The sequence below is a fragment of the Bos grunniens genome, chromosome 6, assembly GCF_055505025.1.
Source record: "Bos grunniens cultivar Pamir isolate PY7600 chromosome 6, Bosgru_T2T1.0, whole genome shotgun sequence".
Classification (NCBI taxonomy): domain Eukaryota; kingdom Metazoa; phylum Chordata; class Mammalia; order Artiodactyla; family Bovidae; genus Bos; species Bos grunniens.
The window spans coordinates 14,411,734-14,424,446 of record NC_141170.1 but is presented as its reverse complement, the minus strand read 5'-3'; the positions used below and the strand labels follow the sequence as shown (position 1 = coordinate 14,424,446).

The 12,713-nt window shown below is 48.2% G+C and overlaps 1 long non-coding RNA gene across 2 annotated transcripts; it reads right to left on the bottom strand.

The window, feature by feature from the left end:
- Positions 1-256: 256 nt before the first annotated feature.
- Positions 257-3,485, bottom strand: LOC147370310 (uncharacterized). Of its 2 annotated transcripts, none has more exons than XR_015166109.1 (3): positions 3,380-3,485; positions 3,100-3,196; positions 257-1,387 (listed from the first exon to the last, which is right to left on the bottom strand). It is a non-coding gene; the product is annotated as an uncharacterized LOC147370310 (long non-coding RNA). The 2 variants fall into 2 exon arrangements; XR_015166110.1 differs by having other exon boundaries at positions 257-796.
- Between the last annotated feature and the right edge of the window lie 9,228 nt (positions 3,486-12,713).

Below are 12,713 nucleotides of genomic sequence, written 5' to 3'. Positions count from 1 at the left end.
CATGTGCATTGTTTCTGATCTTTTGCTGTTAAATCCAGGACTGTCACGACGATGCTTGCCCATCCATCTCTTTACTCATGTGTGAATTCATCTGAGGGCAGATTCCTGGAATCTGGAATTTCTGGGTCAGAGCAGAAAAGCTTTTGTCACTCTGAGAGCCCTGCCCACCCCCACTCCCCAGCCCACTCTGAAGCTGCGTGGCTTTCACCCACCCTTGCAACGCTTGGCGGTCCCTGCTGTCATGCACGCAAGGATGTGCTCTTTCAATTTAGCCTTTCCTTTCTGAGCTCCTGCCATGGATGGGCCAGCGTGGCTTCAGGTGGTGAACTAGACAGACAGGGCCCTGTCCTCAGGAGGAGGGGGGACATTGGACTGGGGAGACAGCTCAGTGGACAGCACCTGCTTCCTGACCTCAGGGAGGGACCATCGGGTTTCCAATCTGCAGGCGCATCCCTCCTTTTTTCGCTCTGATGCTGGGAGGCAGGTGGCCCAGGACCTGAGCACACCTGCCCTGTTTGGCTCCTCCCCTCCCCTTACCTCTCTGTGCCTCAGTTTTTTCATCTGTACAATGGGGACACAACCTAGGGTGGGTGTGAGTGAGTGAGGAAAAGCACTAAAAAGAGGGGACATGGTGAGAACGCCAGGAATGCTGCTGCTGTTTCCTCTCCGTGAGGGTGATGTGAAGAACCGGAATTAGGAGGAATCAGGGAAGTCGAGGGTGACGAGGAGAGGATGCCAATGCTGGTGGCACAGGTGGAGACAGGGCTTAGGACTGCAAAAGCTCTCGGAGGAACATCTGTAAGGAGATTGGGAGACAGTGACGGTGCTGCTGAGGGTCTGTGTGTGGTGATACAGCCAAGCTTGTCCAGGGCTGTAAGGAGCCTGCCAGGAGCTTTTCAACACTGACGGTCACAGGAGCTCAATTCCTGTGCGGGAACTGCTGCTGTTTCCTCCAGGATCTTTGGTCCTTCTCCTTGGTCTGCCTGTTCCTGGAAAGCTTCCCCACGGCTTTGAGGGCATCTTTGTCCAGGTCTTCAGGAGGCAGTCTGGGCTGGTATCGCTCACTTCCTAAAAGCCCCTGTTCATCAACCATAAGGAAGCTCATTTATGCTGCTTGGGCCAGTCCTTCTTGCTTCATTTGACTCTCGTTAAAAATGAACAGATCTAACGTGGGCCATTCAGTATGAGCTGTGCAGCTCTGCCATCATCAGCTGTGTGACCTTGAGCAAGATGCTTGCCCACTCTGTGCCTCAATTTCCTTCTTCTGATGACAGTAACAAATTCACCTCCCAAAGTGTATTCCAGAAGGATTAAGCAGAGGCTAGATGCCTGCATCGTAACTGCTTGTGGTGTTGATGTTATTTTTAAGTTTAACTTGCTGGTATGCCTTCAAGTAGAAAGCCAACATTCCCCGCCATCCAGAGAAAATGTTTTCAAAAATACAGAAATTACTGGTAAGCATGGAAAATAATTTCCTGAGCTGCTTCTCCCCCTCCAACTCCTGGTGAGTCCGAATCTGCAGGACCAGCCCAGCCTCAGATGCTGACGTTCAGCCCTTCAGGGATCTAACCAACAATTCCTCTAGCTTTATCTACCCTCTGCTCCATCCACAGGGTGACCAACACGCCCATAGCACTTGCCCTCCTGTCCGCTCTGCCTAACCTATCCTCCTTGAGAGCAGTTCCAGAGTGCAACAGAGCAGGCTCTGGCCTCAAAAGTCCACCTGCCATTTCCTTTCTGTGTGACCTTGGGCCCCTCGGGACCTCAGTATTCTCATCTATAAAATGGGGACATTTAAAGGACCTCGTATCTTAGGGAGACAGTTTAGTGCACAGAACTTAGCTCATTGCGCCAGATATTATTACTGTCGTTGCTGCTTTTAAGTTCTCTACCTGCTAAAGTCAAGGCTCAGTGTGTCTTCCCATTCCTGGAATTGCATAAAACACAGTGCCCCCCCACTGACCAGATAATAGCCATCGCCACCCCAGACACTGGGCACTCATGGCTTTTATGCAGTGTATCTCTGAAATTCCTCACTGATCAGCTTGTGAAGGATGGTGGTTTATCCCCATTTTGCAGCTGAGAAAACTGAGGTTCACAGATAACCCAGACAGGTAGAGCCCTGGATCTGAGCCCCAGTCTGTCTGGCTCTGACTCTGAAATTAGTTTTTCCTCCATTGGACCTTGAATCCCAGAGCATGACACACAGGTCCTCACACATGTACCTGTGTGATCCACCTCGCCCCATGTATGTCTCTGTCTCCGTCTAAGGAGTTAAAGAGACTTAAGTAACAGACATGGATACCAGGAAGCCTGCACACAGCAGTGAAGACCCAGTAGAGCCAAAAATAAAGGTAAGTAAATAAATTAAAAAAAAAATAATCTGTATTACAGAGTGAAAACTTAAGGCCAAATAATAATTGATGGTAGGAGAGAATAACTATATGCCCCACACTGAGGTTGTGGGCAGCTATGACAATTGAATGGGAAAAATATGATTTCTGAGCTTCCTGGTGGTCAAGGCAAAAGGGGGGAATAACATGGGTTTGATTGCGCTGAATCTCCAGTGAAAGGAAGCAGACTAGAGAATTTTCCTTCAAGCTCTGACCTCCTACGGGACTCATCCTGAGGGTCTCTGTACAGTGGAAGGTGGGTAAACAGTGGCTCGTGTCCCTAGGAGGACACCCGCTCAACCATGTGGGCTATGGAGGGAGGGCCATCTCATAAAAGCTGCTTCCTGGATTTCCCTAGTGGCGCGGTGGACAAGAATCCACTTGCCAATGCAGGGGACACAGATTCCATCCCTGGTCTGGGATGATCCTACATGCCGCGGGCAACCACGGAGGTGGCGCGCCCATGTGCCACAACTACTGAGCCCACACTCTAGGTCTCGAGAACCATGACGAATGAGCCCGAGTGCCACAACGAGAAAAACCACCCCAGTAAGAAGACTGGGCATTGCAACAAAGAGTAGCCTCCCCGCGTGCTGCAACAAAGACCCAGAGCAACCTGAATTTAAAAAAATAAAATCTAATAGAAAATAAAGTTTAAAAAAAGAAGCTGCTTCGCGCCCCCATCTGTGCCATGGGCCACACCCACCTTCACGGGGTTCTCACAGCTCCTTGGGCTCACGGCATCATCACTCGCCCTTTAAGGTGAGACCACATAGACACCCCTGGTGTTAAGTTTTCTTGGCCTGTAGGGGACAAAGCTCTCAGAAGGGGTGCCAGCCTGCCATGCTCCTAAGCCCTGCCTCTCTGCCACGCTGCCTGGCTCAGGGATGCCCGGCGCTTGGATTACTGCCCAGAGCTAATCCCCTCCGTTACTCCTCCCAACCCCCTCCCTCTCTCTACTCCCCACTCTCCCTTCCCCCACCCACCTGCAGCCCTCCCCCACAGGCAGGCACATCAATTCTCCCCTTGGCTATAAATCTCCGCCAAAAGCTCCCAAGGGCCCCCAAGCCCTCCAGGGCTCTGCTCCAAAGCGTGCAGCTCTGACTGCTGGCAGCTGAGAGTAATTGAGCAACGGGAAGCAGGTGTGAGGCTGGAGGTGGGGAGAGTTGGGGGCAGGGCTCACTGCTTCCAGCTGCTGCTACCCTCATCCCGGGGACTAGGACCCCTGGTGTTTGCCTCACACTGGACAAGACCCCAGAGTCAATATCCTCTACCACACACACACACACACACACACACACACACACGGGGAAGACTACAGACAGAAGGTGATGGGTTAAATCTCAATGGCCTCAATATACAATTCCCTATCATTCAGTTCAGTCGCTCAGTCGTGTCTGACTCTTTGTTACCCCATGAACCACAGCACGCCAGGCCTCCCTGTCCATCACCAACTCCTGGAGTCCACCCAAACCCATGTCCATTGAGTCAGTGATGTCATCCAACCATCTCATCCTCTGTTGTCCCCTTCTCCTCCTGCCTTCAATCTTCCCCAGCATCAGGGTCTTTTCAAATGAGTCAGCTCTTCGCACAGGTGGCCAAAGTGTTGGAGTTTCCGCTTCAGCATCAGTCCTTCCAATGAACACCCAGGACTGATTTCCTTTAGGATGGACTGGTTGGATCTCCTTGCAGTCCAAGGGACTCTCAAGAGTCTTCTCTAACACAGTTCAAAAGCATCCCTATCGTTACTGATGGTTTGTTCATCAGACACATGTCAACACTGAGGTCGAACTGTGTCCAGGTGCTGCCCTGGATGTGATCAGCAGAGCAGGATCCAGGCCCACCAGCTGGGAGTGTGGGGTCCATGGTCAGGCAGCAGAGCCAAACAGCCAACCGTCCGCCTCTTCCAGGGCGGCTGGTCTGGTTGTTCATGTTGTGTACTGAACCAAGTATATAGTCCAGGGGCCAAAGGGGGTCAAATCCCCTTGCTGTCTCTTCTTGCCAGAAGACCATGCCTGTCTAGAAGAAGTAGTGCCATTTACGAGTTCACAGAGAGGGCTGTGGGCTGGAGCCATGTGGAATGGGCATTTTTTTGTGATTCTGCACAAATGCTCCAGACCAGTCTCAGCGCCTGATTTTTGCCGACTCAGACCCAGAGGTGCCACGTCAGCAGGCTGAGGTCAGCAGGTCTTGGAGGGTCAGGGAGGCCCAAGGCCTTCCCTGTGCAGCTCTCCAGCTTGCCAAGTGCTACAGGGCTGTTCCTGGCCCCGTGCATCTTTGAGCCTGACTCAAGAGCCCAAGCTGTCCTGAGCCTGGCCTGGGAGCAGCCCTCAACAGGATGGTGGTTTCTGTTCACTGCATCATTAGGAATGACCATGAATTTCTTCCTTTTTTACCCCGAAAGAGTCTGAGCCCTGAATTCTGGGTCCTACCTAGGACCATCTAACTTCTATACCCCAGCCCCGACCCTGAGAGGAGGGAAGGAGCACTAGGTAAGGAAGTTACAGGGCTGCTGCTTAATAGCTGTGTGTCCCTAGGGGAGTCACTTAACCTGTCTGTGTTGATCAGCTGTTGCTTCAATATCGCCAGATAACAAACCAGCCCAAACTCAGCTACCACCATGTCCATGCCCACACTCTCAGGTCTATGGTGCGCTGCGGTTCGGCTGACCAGGCTGGGCTCAGCAGGGCAGCTCTGCTGTAGGCTGAGGCTGGATTCAGGCCTGTGGCACCCATCACCACATTCCCCTTTGAATTCCGGGAATTCATGGTCTTCTGGTGGCACACAGGAGGGTGGATGGGGCATCAGTGCCTCTTAACGCTGGAATATGCCCAGAACCATATTCCAATGGCCACAGCGAGTCATGTGAACAGGTAGAACATCAGTGAGAGGGGAAATGGACTCCTCTGCCCACTCCCCAGTGTTTCAAGGTCATGGGCAAGAGGAGAAAGAACCGATCAGAAACACCCCAACTACTACACCCTCACAGCCGGACTTGGGCGTGTCTCACGTGTGACGGCGATCAAGACGGAAAGCGACCGGACGTGCAAAGAGGAGGAGGCACATGGCAGCTTTCTGCTCCCGCTGCCACCCTCCTTTGCCTCTCCTCGAGTATCTTCATGTGGATATAAAATATGTCCAAGTGAAACCAAACCTCGTGTACCCTCAGTGGAGTAAGGGCTAAGGACCTCGTAGTACATGGAACAGTCATCCTCAAGTGTCAGAGAACCTATCTCTGCTCGCTTTCTGTCTTTCTCTCTTTATCCCCCCTGGTTTTTGGCTCTGCCATGTGGCATGCAGGATCTTAGTTCCCCAGTCAGGGATCGAACCCATGCCCCCTGCAGTGGAAGCACAGATTCTTAACCACTGGACCGCCAGGGAAGGCCCTGTTTTGTTTTGTTTGTTTGGATTGGGCTACACCGCATGTGTGATCTCAGTTACCCACTTGGGATCGAACCCGTCCCCCCTACAGTGCAAGTGCAGTGGTTAAGCCACTGGACCTCCTGGGAAGTCCCTTTCTGTCTCTTCTCACTGTCTCCTTCCTCCCTGGTCTGCCTCCTAGAAACACCTGGCTTTCCTCTTCCAAACACATCTAAACTGAGACATGCAGAAAAGAATGATCAAATCAAGTCCATCCCCCAAAGGAGCCAGGTGGTATTTTATTTTTCGGCTCCTGATCTTTTAGGAAGTTGAAGTATTTCCTCCAAAGTTCCCTTAAGGAAGAGGAGGTGGAGTGAGAAGGGATGTTTCCTGAAGTCCCAGGCCTGGAGCCTCCCTCCCACCGGCAGCCAGGTTTGGGGTGGTTGTCGCCTGGCTGAGCAATCCCGGGGCAGGGGCCCCAGGGCCCAGCTGCTTCCTGTACAGACTTCAATCCTCCTATATTTAGTCCTGCTCTGCCTTCCTCCCTCAGAGGTGCCCTGGGCCCGTCACCAGCCTTCTCAGGATTCGGAGGTGTGATTGTGCTGGCTTCTTACAGGAATTCAGTAGAGCAAAAATGCTGCAAAGTGAGCTTCACTTCTGTGCTCTCTCTTCTCTTCCTCCTCCTCCTTCTGCTGTGGTGTGTGTGCGTATCCTCAGATCAGCAAACCCTGTCAGCTCTACCTTCAGAATTTATCCAGGATCTGACCACCTCCTATTGCCCCCAACACTGTTTTGTTTTGGTTTTTCTGCAGCCGCATCCCCAGTGCCTAGAACTGTGCCGGGTGTCTACTAGGGGTTCAATTAATGTTTATTGAATGAATGAATTAGTTGCTCGATTTTTTTCAGTGGTGCTCCCAGCACCTGTTTTACCATATCTGGTTGTTTCTAGGGCACAGGCTGCCCAGGTGGTGCAATGGTAAAGAATCCACCTGCCAATGCAGGAGACCCAAGAGATGAGGGTTCAGTGCCTGAGTTGGGAAGGTCCCTTGAAGTAGAAAATGGCAGCTTGCTTCAGTATTTTTGCCTGGAGAATTGCATGGACAGAGGAGCCTGGCAGGCTACAGTCCATGGGGTTGCAAAGAGTCGGACATGACTATGCACACACAAGATCCAAACCTTGCTGGATGAGAAATATTACTGGCCTTTTCATGTTTGCCTTGGGGTGGGGGTGGGGTTGGGAAGGAAGTGATTCAGCAGAAGAGGGGGCTGGATTCGAACCCAGGTCCCCTCCCAACCCCTACTTCTCCTGCACTGGGACTTTTGCCTTTAGCTGCTGAAGAAGTAAAGAGCCCAGGCATTTCTAGGGGTCTGGGATGGAAGAAAGGTGGGTCAGAGGGTAAAGATGTCACAGGCAGGGATGGAGAAAGAGGCAGAGGTGTGAGGGTTGGGGGCAGGGAAACGTCATACTCATTCTTCATCTCTGGAAGTTTTCCTTTGGAAGGATTGCTATTTACTACACACCATCTGTCTTACTCATTTAATACAGATGCCTTATCTGTGCCATTATTATTAGGGCCATAAATTTCACCTTATACATAGGGTGACATCTTTTCTCAGCTTAATATTTGTATTTTTGTATCATGGAGATTTTCTTCAAGTATTGGTTTGCAGGATGGTGGACAAAGACTTGGAATGAGACAGACTGTAAAACTAGTACTGAATCTAACTGGCTATGGAACCTAAGGGGATATATTCTCTCTGAGCCTCAGTTCCTCATTCCACAGTTTCCTTTATTTTGTAACCATAACCTTCCTCCCTCCTTCAGAATGATCATTCCAATACATTCAGTACAGATGGCTTTACCGTACTGTCAGGAGGAAAGTCATCTTGTTTAACTATTAGTACTTCATACTATGTAGTGAATGACTGACAGTTTCTAGGAACATTTGTATTTTGTGAAGAAGGTGCTCACTAGCACAGGGGAAATTTTATCTGGCAGATTTGGGAGCAGAGGGGTAAAATGCACTGATGCCTTTGAGGGCCCTTGCTTTATAAATAAAGGCATCAAGACTCAGAGAAGGGGAGCGTGGCTCCCTTTGCCACACAGGAAGTCAGGGATAGAGCTGGGCCTGGGACCTGGGATTCCTGATTCCCACATTGCATGGTACTCTTTCTGTGCATTGAAATGCAGAGGAGAGTTTGTCATGGGGTACAGGTTTGGGTCATATAAACAGTACATGTGCGGTGAATACAACATGAGAAGAACATATAATTCTTCCTCCAACAGTGACCCCTTAGCAAGTTCAGTCTTATTTCTTTTTGTGAGCCATGACAATTTGAGTCTTATTCAACCCAAACCATGAATCACTCCTCTTGGGAATAATGAGAAAATGAGTGAGCTGGGGTTTCCAAGAAGAGGAAGCCTGAAGGACTAGCAGCAGGAATAAGGGGATGGGATAAATTATATCCTTCATTACATGGAAGCTTCTGGAGGCAGGGAATAGACCTCTTTCCTGGCCCTGAGGAGAAGGAGAGGCTGGAAAAGTGTAAGAAAGTCAGATGGCTTGATCTGACAGGAAGTTATCAGGGGCAGAATCTGGGCTGTAAGCCCTGAGTACTGGGAAGATGGGAAGGAAAACTAATCAGCATAGCTGATATAAAAGCAACTCAGACTTTTTCCAGTTCAAGCTTCCAAGTCCGCCTATGACCTTGAGACCAGGATGGGTCCTAACATGCAAAGGAGAGTGTTTCAATTAAAACTGATTTTGGATGCATATATGAATTCCAACATAATGATGGCTTAAATGAAGTAGAAGCTTCTTTATGTACTTCAGGGCTGAGCATTCAGAGGTCTCAGAGGGGCCCACGGGCATCACTCAGTTCAGTTCAGTTCATTTCAGTTCAGTTCAGTTGCTCAGCTGTGTCCTACTCTTTGCGGCCCCATGGCCTGCAGCATGCTAGGCTTCCCTATCCATCACCAACTCCCGGAGTTTACTAAAACTCATGTCCATTGAGTTGGTGATGCCATCCAACCATCTCATCCTTTGTCGTCCCCTTCTCCTCCCGCCTTCAATCTTTCCCAGCATCAGGGTTTTTTTCAAATGAGTCAGTTCTTCCTATCAGGTGGCCACAGTATTGGAGTTTCAGCTTCAGCATCAGTCCTTCCAATGACTTTTCAGGACTGATTTCCTTTCAGATGGACTGGTTGTAGCTCCTTGCAGTCCAAGAGACTCTCAAGAGTCTTCTCCAACACCACAGTTCAAAAGCATCAATCCTTCAGCACTCAGCTTTCTTTACAGTCCAACTCTCACATTCATACATGACTACAGGAAAAACCATAGCTTTGACTAGACGGACCTTTGTTGACAAAGTAATGTCTCTGCTTATCAATATGCTATCTAGGTTGATCATACTTTTCTTCCAAGGAGCAAGTGTCTTTTAATTTTGTGGCTGCAATCACCATCTGCAGTGATTTTGGAGCTCAAAAAAATAAAGTCTTAAAATGTTTCCATTGTCTCCCCATCTATTTGCCATGAAATGATGAGACCAGATGCCATGATCTTAGTTTTCTGAATGTTGAGTTTTAAGCCAACTTTTTCACTCTCCTCTTTCATGTTCATCAAGAGGCTCTTTAGCGCTTTTTCACTTTCTGCCATAAGGGTGGTGTCATCTGCATATCTGAGGTTATTGATATTTCTCCCGGCAATCTTGATTCCAGCTTGTGCTTCTTCCAGCCCAGCATTCATGATGTACTCTGCATGTAAGTTAAATAAGCAAGGTGACAATATACAGCCTTGATGTACTCCTTTTCCTATTTGGAACCAGCCTGTTGTTCCATGTCCAGTTCTAACTGTTGCTTCTTGACCTGCATACAGGTTTCTCAAGAGGCAGGTCAGGTGGTCTGATACTCCCATCTCTTTCAGAATTTTCCAGTTTGTTGTGATCCACACAGTCAAAGGCTTTGGCATAGTCAATAAAGCAGAAATAGATGTTTTTCTGGAACTCTCTTGCTTTTTTGATGATCCAACAGATGTTGGCAATTTGGTCTCTGGTTCCTCTGCCTTTTGTAAATCCAGCTTGAACATCTGGAAGTTCATGGTTCATGTACTGTTGAAGCCTGGCTTGGAGAATTTTGAGCATTACTTTACTAGCGTATGAGATGAGTGCAATTTTGCAGTAGTTTGAACATTCTTTGGCATTGCCTTTCTTTGGTATTGGAATGAAAACTGGCCTTTTCCAGCCCTGTGGCCACTACTGAGTTTTCCAAATTTGCTGGCATATTGAGTGCAGCACTTTCACAGCATCACCTTTTAGGATTTGAAACAGCTCAACTGGAATTCCAACAGCTCCACTAGCTTTGCTTGTAGTGATGCTTCTGAAGTCCCACTTGACTTCACATTCCAGGATGTCTGGCTCTAGGTGAGTGATCACACCATCGTGATTATCTGGGTCGTGAAGATCTTTTTTGTATAGTTCTTCTGTGTATTCTTGCCACCTCTTCTTAATATCTTCTGCTTCTGTTAGGTCCACACCATTTCTGTCCTTTATTGTGCCCATCTTTGCATGATATGTTCCCTTGGTATCTCTTAATTTTCTTGAAGAGATCTCTAGTCTTTCCCATTCTATTGCTTTCCTCTATTTCTTTGCATTGATCACTGAGGAAGGCTTTCTTATCTCTCCTTGCTATTCTTTGGAACTCTGCATTCAGATGGGTATATCTTTCCTTTTCTCCTTTGCCCTTAGCTTTTCTTCTTTTCTCAGTTATCTGTAAAGCCTCCTCAGACAACCATTTTGCCTTTTTGTATTTCTTTTTCTTGGGGATGGTCTTGGTCACTGCCTCCTGTACAATGTCACGAACCTCTGTCCATAGTTCTTCAGGCATTCTGTCAATCAGATCTAATCCCTTGAATCTATTTATCAGTTCCACTGTATAATCATAAGGGATTTGATTTAGGTCATACCTGAATGGTCTACATGCTCCTTCTTTATTTTCTAACATTTCAGATCAAAACTTCCATTCTCAAAGTCCCCTCATGATCTGAGATGGTTGCTGTAGTGTCAGCCATTAAGTCCAAGTTCCAGGAAGCAGAAGATAGGTTATCATTGGGCTTTCCTGGTGACTCAGTGCTAAAGAATCCGCCTGCCAATGCAGCAGACATGGGTTCCATCCCTGACCTGGGAAGATCCCACATACTTCAGAGCAACTAAGCCTGTGCACCACAACTACCGAGCCATGACTACTGAGCCCATGCGCCAGAGCCTGTGCTCAGCAGTAAGAGAAGCCACCACCATGAGAAGCCCACGCGCTGCAACTACAAAGACCCAGCACAGCCACAAACAAAAAAGAAAATATGTTGTTTTTGGTCGTGGAGTAGTAGGAGAAGTGACTCCCTAAGGAGCCCTTTAGGTGTCTCCTGCTGATACTGTCTGAAGTGCAGATACTGTCTGAAGTTCAGAACATAGTCACATGACCATAATTGGCTGGAAAGGAAACTGGGAGTACAGTCTGTTAGTTGGATACCTGGCAACCCCAAACAAAACTAGTGTCCCATTATAAAAAACAAGTGGCAAATGATCAGGGGATTGGCCTCTATGGTCTCAGCCTCAGGTAGCATGAGCTCTTCCTAGGCGTCGAGCATTTGGATACAAAGTCACATACACCTGGTGTGGCCTCACCATTCACACTGTCAGCAACAAAACAGAGCAAATTCATTGGCGTCTTAATGGAAATGTAAGGAAGAAAGAACCTAAAGAATTTCTGTGGAACAAGGGGACAAAATGCTCTATCCACCCCCTTGATGTCTGACCCATGTTTTCTGTATATCATGTATTTCCTCACCATCCTCTTTATTCTCAGAGAACTCTGTACTGGCTCTTCATTGGTTCACCCACAACCTTTTAGCTCTATGAGGCCTCGAAATCTTCCACCACCGGTCTTCTCTGCTGGACCACTTTTAGGAGCCTGACCTTTTGAGGAGAAGAGGGACCCCTGTGTCTGCTCTGATCCAAGACATAGACTGCTCTCCTTTAAAACCTAAGGCTTTGGCCAGGTTGTTCCGTAGGATTAGCCCATCTCTTACTAAGTCAAGCCCTACCTTTTTTCTGAGCCGCTTGAATCGTCAGCCTCATCTAGCATCACATTTCTCACTGGGACATTTGAGTTGCCCTCGCACACTGTTGTATTGTAAGGTCAAGAGTTTTGTCTATATTGAAATCCCAAAGACCCAGAACGCTTGAGGCACTCTGGTTCTAGTCAAAAGACAGCCTGTTTCCTCAAAAAGTTAAAAATAGAACCATCACAGGATCCTGCAATCCTGCTCCTAGGTATACAGCCAAAAGAACTGAATCACGGTCTCAAAGAGAAACCTGCACTCCCGTGTTCATGTATCATCATTCGCAGTAGCTGAGACGGGGAAGCAGCCCAGGTGTCCATCAGCGGGTGAGTGGGTAAGAAAATGCAGTCTGTTCATGCAACAGAATATGATTTAGCCTCAAGAGGAGGGACATTCTGGCACATTCTACAATGTGCATGAATCTTGAGGACATTATGCTCAGTGAAATAAACCAGTCACAAAAGCACAAATACCAAAAAAAAAAAAAAAGCACAGATACTGTGTATTTTATACCACTTATACATTGCTGTTGTTGTTTATAGTCGCTAAGTCATGTTTGACTCTTTGTAACCCCATGGACTGTACCCTCCAGGCTCCTCTGTCCATGAGATTCTCCAGGCAAGAATACTGAAGTGGGTTGCCATTGCTTTCTCAAGGGCATATTCCTGACCCATGGATCAAACCTGAATCTCCTGCATTGGCAGGCGGATTTTTTTTACCACTGAGCCACATGGGAAGCTCACCACTTATATGGGATTATCTAATGGAGACAAATTCATGGAGACAGGAAGTAGAATGGTCGTTGCCAGGGTTGGGGCAGGGGCATGATTGTTCATTGGGTGTAGAG